This window comes from Lonchura striata, chromosome 2 (genome assembly GCF_050655825.1).
Source record: "Lonchura striata isolate lonStrDom1 chromosome 2, ASM5065582v1, whole genome shotgun sequence".
Lineage (NCBI taxonomy): Eukaryota > Metazoa > Chordata > Aves > Passeriformes > Estrildidae > Lonchura > Lonchura striata.
Genome location: NC_140704.1, coordinates 111961328 through 111976388, shown reverse-complemented (window position 1 = coordinate 111976388; position 15061 = coordinate 111961328). Strand labels below are relative to the sequence as shown.

General features: G+C 36.5%; 1 protein-coding gene and 1 long non-coding RNA gene across 11 annotated transcripts in view; one reads left to right on the top strand and one right to left on the bottom strand.

Moving 5' to 3' along the window:
• LOC144246462 (uncharacterized) overlaps nucleotides 1–15061 on the bottom strand; it is an 89098-nt gene that overhangs the window by 15312 nt on the left and 58725 nt on the right. For 2 of the 3 annotated variants that reach the window (XR_014952883.1, XR_013340126.2), the window contains 2 exons: nucleotides 13228–13332; nucleotides 5256–5353 (listed from right to left, as the gene is read on the bottom strand). This is a non-coding gene — a long non-coding RNA (uncharacterized LOC144246462). The remainder of the gene's footprint in view (nucleotides 1–5255; nucleotides 5354–13227; nucleotides 13333–15061) is intronic. The other variant, XR_013340127.2, reaches the window with a different exon arrangement.
• The window catches only part of CHST9 (carbohydrate sulfotransferase 9), an 87119-nt gene that overhangs the window by 28704 nt on the left and 43354 nt on the right, over nucleotides 1–15061 (top strand). The gene's annotated exons all lie outside the window — the stretch shown is intronic.

Here is a 15061-nt window from a genome sequence, read left to right as displayed (position 1 = left end):
TGTGATAGATGATAATTTGCATTAACACATCAATTAGACATAACTACAGATACTTCTTACTATCAAGGAAATACCATCCCAAGAAAGAATGGTTAAATTTTCTATGCAATATCCAACTACCACCCATAATTCTTGGAGTATTCTTTTTATCTGAACTTGACAGATTCATTGTTTCTTTCTGTTATCACATTTCCCTTGCAATCCCTCAGGCAGAATGTTCTTTTCTTATAATTTTAATTCCAGCAGCTATATATAATAAGGAGAAGGAAAATATTGAGAACCAATAGGCATGAATAAATAAAGGAGAGCAAGTTAGCTTAAACGCATTAACTTCCTTTGCTTTTCTTATCTGCACCCAAGAGCCTCAAACTACCTCCATTTTGGAGGTAATGTTGAAATTATTTATTGCTAGGATGTTCTTTTGTACCAAAAAAGACTTGAAAAGCAAATGCTTACAATCTAAGCTAAGTAAAAAAGGAGTCCAGTTATCCCAATAATCAGAGTGGGGGAAAAAAAACTATACTCTGATTAGTGGTTGAAGATACAAAGCATGGCTCTCTGTATGTATCTTTGTATGTTGTCCAAAGTAATGTCATCATAAAGTCCTGGTTTGCTGCACAGGACAATTAATTATGTCGTTAAATTTAAGATAACACACAGACACATATAGACAATATACACACTGTTGTATTTTACACTTTTTCTTGTCTCTTTGACCTGGATATCTAATAGGATCTCAGGGTGCTGGGAAGAGAGTCTCTTTTTGGTAGGTGAGAGATGGAAAGCTTCTTTCCAACATTTTGGCTTTCTTTTCCAGATCAGCTTATGTTTAGCACAAACTGTTCATGGTTTATTTTCTCTGCTCTTGTGCATCCATGACTTACAGCTGCTCAGTGATTTGCTATATTTTTACTATTTTTGTGTATAAGTGGTTATAGTTCATTATCTTGTCATGCTTACTGAAGGAAAGTGTTTATTCCTTATCAAGCATTAGATAGTTTCAGCCATGTTTTTAACTTTTTACAAAATTTTTAAAATAGCATTAGTATATTAGTATATATTTATATATATTAGTATATATTTATATTGCAAGTGATGTAAGAGTTAGAGGCTGTCAGACAAAAGTGTGCTTTGTTCTCTTTGGGTAGTAATTGCAGGGTTTCTTCTCCCACACCCTTGCTTTATGTATGGAGCCTGCAGAACTGAAGATATTAAAAGATTTAACTTCTGGTAGTTTAATGGTTGGTTGGCTGATGTGAAAGAACAGATTATGCTTTGCTCATAGGTGCTATAGAAATAATGAAGTGTAAAGTCTTTCCGTGACTCCTTATAAAACCAAAGAGCAGAAAACTGAGATGGAGTTATCTGCAGATGCTTTGTTATATTGTACTGCCTTCTCCATGTGTTACTGAGCTTCTCTGCAACTTCACTGGAGCATAAATGTGAGGGTACATAGAAACAAAGCAACTACTCTTTATTCTTGCTCTTTTTGTGTCTCCAAACATAAATAATTTCTCCATTCATTACTATGGCATCTTAAAAATATGTAATTTGGGTAAAACTTTGTAGTGAGTCAGACTTTCCATGACACTTGAGATCTAAATCACCTTAAAAATCACACCCATGTTTAAAGGAAACCTGAGAAGCAAAAAACAACAAAGTTCATGCTTGCCTATACATGAACATAAAGTTTTTATGTTGCTAAAAGATGGCAAGCTTCAGAAGATGGCAGCACAGCCCTTCTCCTCTTTGGGGAACAGTTAAGCCGTAGTATAAAAACTGGATTTCTTAATGTTCTGTTAGTTGTTTTTCTTGTTTTTCTACCTACTTGTTAGAATGTCTTCAACAGTCTATAGGGGATTACCTGTGCTGGAAAGTTTGCTTCTAATTTATATATACTGCTTTTTTACAGTTGTATTTCTGCAGTACTTTATTTTTCAGAGTTGTTTTTTTCTGAATGTCTGTGTTTTGTGCTATAGCAGTAGTGGAAACTCTCAGCGGGGAAAATTCTGTAGAACACCATAGAAGATTGTTGATAACACTGATTTACAACTGGCATATTTGATTTTCAGCAGAATTTCAAACATTACCTGAAGGCAGATATCAGCAACATAAATGTTGGTTCTTAAAATTTGCTTTAAAGAGTACTTTTAATCAGACTGAGTCCTACTTTTATTTTTTTCACTTTTTTGGCACACAGATTGGTGAATGCTATTATGGAAAAGTTCCTAGAAAAGTTGAAAATCTTTGCTCTTTATGTATTTTCATTACTATTAATTAATATGGAAATAATACGGAGGAATACTGGAAAAAATGGCTCTGAATCTGAAAATGTATGGAGGGAAGGAAACAATCAGGAGAAAAATAGCTGCAGCTATGACTAACTAAGTTAGTAATCAGTGCTACTTTAATAATAATTTTGAAGATATATAGTCCATGCTATGACCTTCATGTTTTGCAATTAACAATAATTGAAACTAAAGTGTATTTCAAAGCATGTCTTAAAACTTGTATACTTTTAGAGCACTGCAGAGATAAAAACCTTTTTTCATTTATTTTACCATGTGGAAGAGTTCTGTTACAGCCCTCTCCTTGTTAATAGCAAATATTTGTGGGTTGGAATGTAATCATCAGCTCAGACTGCAATTATTCTGGTGTGAACAGTTGTACATGGCCATCAGAGCTCAAATGCTGTATCTCAAGGCCAGATCTCTTGAGCCAGTGGAACAGAGATTTTTTTTGGATGGGAAATACACAGGGATGCCGTCAGGTGGAACCAGAGTGGAATTCAAGCGGAAGGAGTTTTCCAGATGAGAAGACATATTTCATGAGGGATGAAGATAACAAAGGTTAAGAAGGACAAACTGTATTTTAGATAACTCATTTTCAATTAGAGATAGAAGAAAAGAAACACTTCTCAAACTTGGAGCATGCCAGGCTATCCGGGTGTTGCTGTAAGATGAGCATGGACTGCAGCTCTGGAAAATACACTGGCAGTATTAACTAAAATCTTACTTCTGTTACAAGAAACTGGGACTTGAGGTGCTGAGCTGCATGAGCAGAGCTAGCAAGACAGGAGTGTTGAGGCTCCTGTATACCCAAGGAAAGAACAAAGGGAATAGATCTGAAACGTACAGGAGAAATAAGAATGTGTTAAACAAAGCCTACCCACAAGGAAAAGGCTGTGCGAGAAGACTGAATGCATTGTTACAGAAAGCATTCAGTCCAGAATTATGTTTGATTGGTTAAATGAGGAGTATAAAGAGCATCAAAGGTGGAAAGATGTCTTGATGATGCCTGTGAAACAAAAGCTGTTCTTAGCACTTAGGAAAGAGGAAGACATCATTTTTAGCTGAACAGCAAAAAGTTGAATGTCAATTGTAAGGTGAGAAGGGTGTCATGAAAATAAGGCATCATTATTTGTGTGGAGAACCTCAATGTGTTCTCAAGTGCTAACAAAGGTGTTAGCACAGAATTAAGTCCTTGCAGGTAGGACGCTAAATTGTAGAAGGAATCACTAAGACTGCATGCTCAGCATAGTGTTGTAAGCAGCTGAGTGTGGGAGTAAAAAGGTCTGGTTGTTAAAAACATGAGCAGAAGGACGATTACTCATTAATCTGTTAATAATTCATCTCATTAGGTGAAACAGCAGGTGTGGTGTGTTTAGGTTCTCAAAGAGCTACCTACTCATTAGGAAATTAATTTCAGTTAGCTTTAAATCACTCTCACATACACTTGATTGAGGGATACTTTTTGGAGAAGCCCCTGGCCATAAATTGAGCAGTTCTGGAGGGATACAGAAGTTACCACAATGTTCATGGGCTACAGAAGACTCCATGTGACACTGCCTACACAGTGCTTCACTGGCATGGTCCCGATGGAGGGCATTGAAGGATGAGAAGTTCCCTTCTGCCTGAAGAGGAAACTCTCCACTGCTTTCTCTCCATTATAGTTGGGGATGCTGAGCTGCAGCAAAGGTACCCTTGACTGAATCCACCCTGCATGCTTTAATTAGGGTGCCTTACATCAGGGTGGTGCCCTGTTGGCATTGCTGCTTCTTGACTAACTGATGGTTCTTGGCTTCACAGCACCTGCTCTTTGAAGTGCTCATGTCTTCTCAATCTCTGCCACCCAAATGTCTTACTGATGACACAGTTTCCACGGATGTAGAATGGCATGGTAGCAAAAAAACCCCTAAATTTAGGGAACAAGATAAAAAAATCTGGTTCCATTCTCCAGACTAGCAAATCCTTCCCAATAAATGTTCTGTTTATCTTTTCCCACGCAGGAAGCAGGATGCTACTGAAGTGGGAGGGGAGCAGCCTCTAACTTAACATTGTAAAACTTCAAAAAGTTTTACCCTGGATCCAGGCTGGTTGGCCTCTGTACCAGCTCATTGGCTTTTTAAACATCAGCTGACCTGTCCATGACATCTGGTGGGAAAAACAGAGATGGCAATTCAGAAAAGGAAGGCCAAGCCAAAAAATAAGAATATCAGGAAGTTTTCTCAAAGTGTGAGTGGAAACTCGGGAACAGAGTATGAAATGAAATATTAGGTCTGTTATCTATGCTGTAAGGATCTCCCTCTGCAGTACAGAAGCATGGAATTTGTTCCTATTACAAGAGGGATGGGGACAGGTATGTTTCACACTGTTAGTGTGGAAGTAGTGGTTATCAGAGCACCAGGCACAGCACGATTTTAAAATTATTTATTTTTTTTTCCTTCTGGTGAGATGTAATTGCCATAATGCATTTGTTGCCAACTTCAAAACTAAAATGAGCTTATACATTCACAGCTATCCTTTTTAACTCCTACAAGGGGGATATTTTGTTACACTTTTTCTTTATAAAACTGTGATAAGCTAAAAATGAGGCTTTTTTGTAATTGTAGCTCATTTCAAGAAAAGATGTTTTGGGTTTTTTTTCAATTCTCCTACCCAGCTGAAATCTGAAGTAGGGAAAAATAACTTGGGTATCAATGTGGAGTACTACCACTGTGTAGTACTGCTACAAAGCATTATTAAAGCAGAACTACCAAACCAGAACACAAAGACTCATAAATTTAAAGCAGTACCACATTTGTCCTGGGTTGTTTTTTTCTCTCTGAAGAGGTGCTTGGTCTTCTAAATGAAGCTGAATCTTATCTTCCTTTAATTTTTTTTTTTTTAATGCCACTGTTTCAGAGCAATTTATTTGCAAGATTTTAAGCAAAATAGATTTTCATTGAAGAAACAGTTGTTTGGTACAGCACTTACCATAAAAAACAGGGGCAGAGGTACAGGTCCTGGATCTTATGATGACAGCAGCAGCATTAGCTGTGTCCTCAGCATTGCTTGTTTGGCTTCATCTCAGCCTTCTCATAGGAAAAATAACTGCAGTTAGGAATCTTAGATTAGAATTAGTGCTGGAAATGTACCTGCTGGCTTTTAATGTTTTGGACAACATTTTATTGTATTTTTTCATAAAAAAGTAAATTGAACATTGGTTGAAACAAATTCTTCTCAAGCTAATCAGTACATACTTCAAACCCCAATGCCACAGATGCAACTTTTAAAAAATCTCTTCTTATGGACTTAAAAATCCCATGCTTAATACTTCTGAAAATGCTGAATGCAGACTTTTCTATGCCTATAATGTTAGTGCAGAAATGAAAGTTAATTGGAAATAATGTCTCTAATAAAGGAAACTCTTAAAAACCGCTTACTTTTCTATACTACAGCCATTTTTGTATTCTTTTTTGCTGACATATCAATGCACTGCAAAAATGCCTTCCAGAAGTATTTTGCATCTATTTTCACATGAAGAATCAGGAAGAGCATTGTTTGCAGCTGTTACTTGGAAAGCACCAAAGTAGCAGGAGTTAGAAAAGGAGTCCAGTGTCACTGCTGGTCTCTGAGAGTATTTTTTTCTTAACTCTGTAAAGGATGAAAATGAAAATCCAAGGCTCCTATATTGAAATCACCATAAATGAAAGACTTCTTTCATTATTACACTCATGTGTTTCTGGTGAAAACCAGAATCCCAGCCATGAATCTGTATTGAAAACTCTATAACACTGCTTACTGTCATTTTGTCAAAGTGCTATGTTGGCTTGCAGGTCAAACTTAAGAAAAAGGCTTACTTTCCCCAGAAACAGAGCAGATTTTACAGTCTTTGCTGGTATTCAGAATTATTGCATTTCAACAGAATGGGTGGGTTAGAAAGTTATGGGGGACCACCATGCTGAGTAGGTGCTGCTGCTTTTATGTTTTCAAGGGCTACAACCCAGATTTCCAAATGAGTGTGTGCACCAGATATTAATTCTCTCAAAGTGAATGCTTTCTGTCTTCAGTAATGGAAAGGGATTCTACAGAGAATTAAAATGAGTATCAGTATTCCAAAATACTTGGAAAGTCATTCAAGTACGTCCAGGTTTTTTTTAGACAAGCTGGAGCAGAGTGGAAGGGAAACAGTCTGGACTGTTTTGCTTTCATTCTCTAACATGATTAAAGCTTTAACAGACAGGGGCTTTTGCAGATTTTAAATGAGATAGCTGGTTGTATAGAGACCTTGAGAGAGTCACAGAAGTTCATCCTGCTGTCTTGGAGTAAAATTGTACATGGCCTTGTCTTTGCTAGGATTTTGCTTCATATTTTCCAATTCCACGGAACGACTGCTACTCACTAGGTTAAAAGATCCATTAAAGTCACATCTCACTCTTACACTGCTCCATCTCTTGTTACACAGAACTTTGTAACATGTAACTTAAGACAGTGTTAAATCCTTGTAACTCTTCCTAGGTGTGGCAGATATGAATGGATATGAATCTTTATGCAGAAGTATGAATCTTCACATAAGCTTGAACCAAAAATCTTATAACTAATATGGTAATTTAAATGGGCATGTAGGGTATTTTTCTTTAAATTGTGTGTAATTCATGCATTTCTGCTTATTTCACTGAATATTATATAATGCTCTCATTGCAGAATAATTTCTAATAAAGACATTGTAGTCTGTAGTGTCTTTAAAGCTCTTCCAGCAGCTATGAGGCTGAACACTAAACCTCAGGTTTTATTCTTATTGTGCATCAGTTATCTAAAAGGTTCATGTGCATCAGTTATCTAAAAGTTTCATGTTAAAATGAAGCTCTACTATGCAAACTATAGGATATACTGGGGTTTTAAAAATTATTTTTCTTATTAATGTGTATTCTGTTATGAGAGCCTTGATTTTATTTTTTAGGCAGCTTCTGCAAGGTAGTTTTCTTGTCTCAGATCTGTGTGTTCCTCATGGCACTTTATAACAAAGAGAAACATTAAGCTTAAATGAACATCTCCAGGTAGCCTAGCAACAGGATATGATTAATAATACCTTTCACCTAACTGTATGCAGATAAATGTCTGAAAGTGAAAGCAAATTCAGAATTGGCTGGCCAGAGCCTGGCAGTGTAGAGACAGAGAAAAGGCAATGTGATAATATCTTGTGATCTCTCTTGAAAAAAATGAGAAAAAGTAAAAGATATATTTAGTGGGTTATATCTGCCTTATGTAGTAAAATACAGAGCATAATGAATTTTTTTAATAATAATTGAATGGTGTACAAAGAAAAACTATAAATGCCCTTGCTTCTCATTATTGGTTATCATCACTAATTCACCAGCCATGCTTTTTCATATGTGAGAGATCAGAAACAATCAGTAGTAATTACTGGGCCATCACAGCTAAAATGAAATGTAGTATAAATGAAATGTAGTGTAATTTAATACAGAGTTAATGGCTTTATAGTACCATACCAAGATTTTTAGGCCTGAAATGGACTTTTATATTGAGTGCTGTACTTAAAAAATATACAAAACATTGGATATGGCATTAAGATTGTAATTACCATTTTCTAGCAAAGAAAAGAAGAAGCTGCAATGGATGTTTTGTCTTAAATGGCACTGCATTTTTTAGCTTTTCTTTAAAACTTCATATGTGTATATATACAAAATAAGAGAACTCTGAATTTTCTCTATGCATATTTGAATGGTATTTATATAATGTTGGAGACATTTACTTTTCAAGCACTCAAAAGGTGTTAGAATATGAGTTGGCCACGCAAGCTTAATTCTTTCACATTTTGTATTCATTCAGTATAAAGAGGCACTGTGGGAGTACAGCAAATATGAGATTCATTTTATGCTCATTGTATAATAGTGGGAAATTGCTGTTTGTATAGGAATAAAATGGGGTAATGTATTTGTGTGCTGAATGTAGAAGAACTAGTTATCTTGAGACAATCCCATGGACTGGCATAATATCATAAACATTTGCCTTTAGAGATGAAGCAGCCTATTACAATGCAGAAGCACAGATTTCTGTCCTGTCCTTTAAAACCTGACAAACCTGTTTTTTTACAGTTTTCAAATTACTTAATTATACCGGTCATGCCCTGTCTTCTGTGTGAAATCCACAGAGATCTTTATTCCCATTCATTAGAAGGTATGTATTTATATTTGCAGCTCAGTGACAATGTGAACCTTTCAGTGTGTTGCAGAAGTTGCAGGGGAGGGGCTGTGAAAGGTTAGCTGCTGACTGTGCTCCTTGGAGCTGTCCTGATGCATTTTCATGGGCTAACATCCATCAGCAATCATTTTGGTTTTCACTTATTTTTTCCTTTACACAGTCTAATACTTTAGTGCTTGGTAGTATTCCAGGTTTTGTTGCCAAAACAGAGAGGGCTGATTTTTGCATTTAATAGGCAATTTCCCGGTTTGTTCACAGTTGGTAGACCACTGTTAAAGTGTGGTGGGTGTTTTTATTTAGCAAGGATGTCTATTTAAGTCCAGACTCCTTTCAAAAGAAAATTGCTGGTTTTTTCTCTAACCACTGCCACCTGAACTTACTGCACAAAGATCTTGGTGTAGGTGTGTTATGCCATTTTATGGTGTAGCAGGGGATCTCTGACTCATCCTTCTGAGGACCGTCCCTCATCAGCTGAAATTCCTTCCTTCAACATACCAGGTCTCAGTATTTGGCTTTGGCTAGAGCTGAGAGTGTTCTCTGTTGGACAACTGCTTCTGTAAGATTCCCCCTGCCTCCTTTCACCTCAGTCACCACCTGAATTGGTACCACCTGCTATATCTCCTCTTAACCCCTTGTGAATACATCACGTAGTATGGTGAGACAGGTATAAAGACATGCCTTTAATTTTCTTTTCTTTTTTTCAATAAACACCAAACCCATCATTTTTGAGAGATTCCTCTAACATGTCTCTCTAATATTAGTAGAAAGAATTTATGTTTAGGAAACAAATGCTATCCTTGCTTTTGAGATCCAAGGCTCCTATTTTTGAAATCACTATAAGTTGTGCCACTAATTTACTTGATGGTGCCCTTTATCTCTAGTTTTGCTGAATGAAATCTCTGGGAACTCTCTGCTTGCAACCTATCCTAACTAACTGGTTATGCAAACAGCTTTTGGTGCTTTTACTTCTTTAAAAGTGCATTCAGCAAAGATGGTTCACTAGTTTGACTCATATCTGGGGTAATTATTTATTTTCTGAGTATGACAGCTTTTAATCAGTATAAGATATTTATGCAGCTGTTTCTCAGCTTTACTGACCTTCTAGCTTGAGTCAGCTTGTGTTTGCTTAGGTCTTTTGCCCTTAAATATATTTTTTAGGCTTTTGGTTGAAAATGACCCAGCAAGAAAAGAATGAAAATAAAATGCCCCTTTCTTCCTGCACTGCAGTTTTAGTGTAGCATTTATTTAGCCAGTGAGTCACATTTTTAGCTCAAATAAGAGAGACTATCATAGGGAGTTCTGTAAACTTAAATGAGTTCAGAAGTGATTGTTTTCAGACAAATTCATTTTCCAACCAGTCAATTTTAAAATGGAGTGTAAGTAGCAAAACAGCTGTGCACTGCAATTTTGCAAATGTGTATGATTTTTTTGTATAATGCAGTTCTGAAACATAGTATGTCTAAACAAGCAAAAGAGTTCTGCAATTAAAACTTACTGTTGTTAAAAACAATATATATAAATGTACCCTGACTAAAGCTAGATTTGAAAATTTTTATGTGTTGTTCTTCTCCAGAAGCAGTTGTATTTGTAAAGGTGGATGGAATATAGATAAATGGAAGAGAGTGTAATTAAGTTCTATGCCCTCTGAATAATTAGTAATTAAATAGTGCTCACATGTTTATTACATATTACCTAGTTTAAATTTTCAGAAGTTATGTGCGACCTGGAATATCTGTGTCTCTTTTGTAACTCCACTGAGAAAGTGCTGTAAATCTTACTTGAGTTTTGAGGCACAATGATGTGTGTGAAGCTGCATCCTTTATACCTCTTTGTATGAATCATAGTTATGAGTCTTTTTCTCTTACAGAACTGAAAAGAGTAAGGAAACACATTTGGCTGAGAAGTGTAGAGGGAATTATGAGTGGGATTTCTTGCATTTTCAGTGCATGTATGTGTGCTAGACCCTCTCTGCCCTCTACCTCAGCTGCCAAAACACATTATAGAGTGTATCTCTGGCTAGCACTGAAGTGCTCTGTATTTCCATGAGTGAAAGAGGTATCCCTGTGTTTCAATTAGCAACTGTTGTGTTGCAAAATGCTCTCAAGATCCCCAGGCTGCAGGAGGAATTGCACCAGCACTTCCTAAATTGCTTGTTACCTGTTAGCATGACTCCACAAGCCATGTGTCTTAAATAGCAGGAAGCAGAATTAGAGCTGTTCCTCTCTTCAAAATCTGTTCAAGGGTCTCCTGATCTATTTGGTGCTGTAACACTCATGATGCAATCATTAATCTTAATATTTTCATTCTTATGGAGGTCAATGACATTCACAGAAGTCTGAGTAAATCCATTTTGTTCACTGAACCCTGTTCCACATATCCAGAGTGTTCCTGGATGGCCTCACAGAGTCTTCAGTTTGAAAGGTTGAATGTTTTTTTTCTTTTCCCTTGGAATAGGCATAAGTGGCTTGTTTAATAAAACAAAAGGTAAGGAAAAAAAGGAGAGTAAACACAGTGATTCAAATTGCTTCTGCATCCAATTCAGGCTGAACATTGCTGTTCCTCTTTTGTCATTGCTGGTTAGTAAGCATTTGCTTTAATATTCCCCTATTTTTTCTGTGCCTACACTGTATTCCCTTTTATTTGGGTGCACTTCCTTCTGGAGCAGTCTCTATCATGTTTTTTTCTAATGTCTTATTATTAAGAATCACATTTCTTTTGACTTCTCCTCTTCACTTTTCTTTCTCCTTTTACCTCCCTTACTGTATTCACGCTTTTCTTTTGCTCAACACTTTCAGGTATTTGCTCCTGTTGGTGAAAATCCAGCTTTAGGTCAGGGATTCTAACTGACCTATGACAGTATCATCTTTCCACTACTGAGAGGAGAAACTGTTTTTTCATGTGAAACTGAATTGGCAAATGTTGTTACCCTCCCAGCTGCTAACGATTTATTTATTTTATTTAGTTTTCCTTGACCTGTTGTGAAGCAGCATTATGGCATTATAGTGCAGTAATGGTGGGTTGGTTTTGTCTTGTACTATGGAAGTGGATTTGGGAATTTTAGCCAGGTTGGTTTTGTGAGTGTTTTTTCTGAGGTGGCTTGTGTTTTGCTGGCTTGAGTAAAACATACCTACAGAAAAATGTTGCAGGGACACTCAGTAAGTCAGTGTGTAATGAGACTTGAAAAATGACATAAAAAATGCAGTTACTAACTATCATACCCAAAGGTTATTTAGACAAATTGGACATGTGTATTTAAAACAGAAGCTGCTGGCTCCTTTACTTTTGATTTTTTGTTGACTGAAGAACCTCTACTTGATCTGCAGTGTACTGAGTAATGTCTCAAACCATTTTTGCAATTTGCTGGTGCAGAGGGCAAATCTGTGCATCTCAGCTTAGGAGTAGCAAGGGGAGACTCTAACCTCTTATAAAAGATCCTCCCAGGAAATGGCAAAAAACGAAGCTAAGGAACCAGATAGCAAATAATAAAGAGAATTAGAATGCTTATTAAGAGGCATAACAAAAAAGCACAAGCACTGGCTTGTGCAAAGCCAGGTTTGGAACTCGGAGCCTCTCAGTGACATCAATATCCATACCTCATATTCTTGCTTTCTCCATTTGCAGGATGTAGGCCCTCAGAGCTAAAAAATGAGGCTTGTGATTTACTGTGGCTGATTTTTTTTTTCCTTCTGCAAAGCTTGTGCTTAGCTTGTGAACCTTGAGTAGACCCTGAAGTCAAGAGGGACTTTTCATGTGGTTAAAGCTAAGGGAGTGCTGAAGTGCTATGGCTGGCTGATTTTTAGTGCTGGCTGCAGAACTGAATTTTAGTACACACAGAAGGTGTGTGGTCAGAAGAGGCAGATTTAGGATCAAAATTTGCTATACCTTGTGCTCTATTTCTGTTTCTAATTCATTTGTGTTTCTACTTCTTTCCACAAACCTTATCCTTACTGTGCACATATTTCTTTTTCCATGTCAGGGTCCATTTTTGGGAGTGCTTTGTGACTATAACTGGAAGAGCCAGTGAAATTAAAAAGCATAAAAAGCAGGCAAATGATAAATGCACTGCGAGGTTGAGTAAAGAAGATTATTTTCCTCAGCTTTAATAGTGGAACCATAAGCAATAAGACAAATAGGCTTAGAAAGAATAAATCTAGCCAGATTGCTTTTTTTACCTTTCTGATAAGATTACAAAATAAGCAGATGAAAGGCAAGTGGTATAATACATGTATTTTAGTAAACCTTTTGATACTATCTTGCCAAAGAGTACACAAATAACTAATACATTTTGGCTTAGAAACATGGTCATACAGAATGTAGATGAGTTGAAGGACTATAAATAATGAGCAGAGATGACTGGTGATGAATTGAGACAGGGTGAATTATACTAATGAGGCTCTGCAGAGGTCAGGATTTAAGCTCAAGTTTTTATTCTTTAACATCTTTATTACAGCATCCTTTAATCCTGCTGTTGATTTTACCCCTTGTCAAAAATGAGTGAGGCAGATAAATAAAATATTGATGCCTACTACGATTGACCTCAGACAGAAGACAAAAAAATTAATATTTATTAGAAATGCTTAGACCTTAGAAGTAGGAAAGCTAAATTACACTTTCTTTCAAAATTATTATTATTTCAAGTGAAAAGACTTAATTTGCACTAGTGCTGATAACCAGAGAAAGGCAAAGTGAAACTGGGCGACTGAGGAGTAGCAGCAGTGTTCAGCTGGATTTCAGGAATCCTTACCTTAAAGGGAGCTTAGTTTTCTGTCAATGATGCATTGCAAACTGTGGAATGATTTCCTAAAGAGCGCTCCTCAAAGCTCTGCTGCTTGAAGCATCACGTTGTGTACTAGGGAAAAGAAGCAATATAATGTGCTATTTAAAGAAAGATGGTGTGAGCAGCTTTTGTCTGTATAGTCTTTTCTATACCACTGATATCTGCCCAACAGTGTCCTATATGTAGCAAATGGTACCCCCAGCTCCCACCCCAAATGGTCCTGTCCTTCCTATGGACCCTGAGGCCACTGGGTGTGGCACTCTATAGCAGAGCCAGGAATTTGGTGTTCCTTCCCTGGTGTTTACACCTTCTTTCTTGAAGACATGGGGTGAAGCAGAAAATGGCAGCATGCAGTCAGTATTTCATACATGCGCTCTGCAGTGTGGCAGAAGTGCTCAGCTTTGATGACCAGGAAGTAGTGTAGGCTGAGTTACCACTTTTGAAGTGCTGTTGCTCAAAGATGTTGACACCAAAAATATAGCAGAATGTCTAAGAAGTGAGCCTGTACTAAATGCCATCAAAGCAACCAGGAATGGATTAGGCTTGCTCCAAATTCTTTTGTCATGTTATTTTCAGTGAAATGCACATTTTGTAAAAGTCAGCATTGCTGGAAGAACTTTTGGGGTTTTTTTTTGACACGTTGCCACCAAGTGTTGAAATAATGGCTTCAGCTTTTCTAGAACTTGTTTGTATCTCCAAACTATTGTAATACATATCTTAAGATGAACACATAATGGTGTGTTACAAGTTGGTCTGGATAAAAGTCTGTGTGAATCAGTCAATGGTACAATAATCAGTATTAGTGTTTTCACCTAAATCTATGCAATGAAAGGTCATCACTTGCATTTAAATAACTATGTGAAGTTGCAAATGATGTGTCATGAAATAATAAAAATTAAAATTTACAATAAAAATTTTTATAAAGTTCTTATATGGGATACTGTGGAAATACACTTTTTAAAATTTCTTCTCATTTTCTTTGCCCAGAAAGCAATGTGATTTTAGTTTCCTCTGTGGATGAAATAGTGTATTTCAACTAGTTCTGAAATTGCTGTTTTACTTACATGGGCCTACAGACTATCTTCTCTGTGCATTGGGAATTAAATAAGGATATCAAAGGATATAACAATCACAATATTTTATCCTGAATTTACAAGAAGAAAAAAAGGCAAACCAGTTGCTGCAGAAATCAGAACTCATAAATGCAGGCTTTCAATTCCCTAAGCTTGTTGTGGAAATGCTATGTTTATCATTATGAAATTCATCAAACTAATTCAGTTATCCATTTCTTGTGGCAGTTGTGATATGTATATCAGCCTGAATAACAAATGCAAATTCTGTATGCTGGCAGTAAGCAATTAATAGCACTTCTGTACTAAAAGTTTGGGAAACATGGTTGATAACTTTTCTCTAATGATGAAATGTTGCAGGTTCTTTCTGCCACTTCTCATAATTAAGCCTGTGTGAGATGTAATTAAGCCCTATTATATGTGTCTCGTGCTGCTGCTGCTACTTGTCTTCTTAAATCTAAATCCAAGCTAAAAAAAAAACAAACCTGTTTTCCTCCACATTTTTTAGGTTCAGTTGGAGCAGATTTAGCATAAATGATAATGAAATTAATCAGATGTGAAAATATATCTTTAGTCTTGTGGGAAGCTTGAATTTAGAAAAAGGAAAAAATACAATTAGTAAATGCTGTGAATTACATACAGATTGTGCATTTCCTTGTGTAATGCCACAAGGAAATTAAATTATTAGTTTGAAAGACTGGCAGACATGGTAACTGGGTTGTATTTGAAGT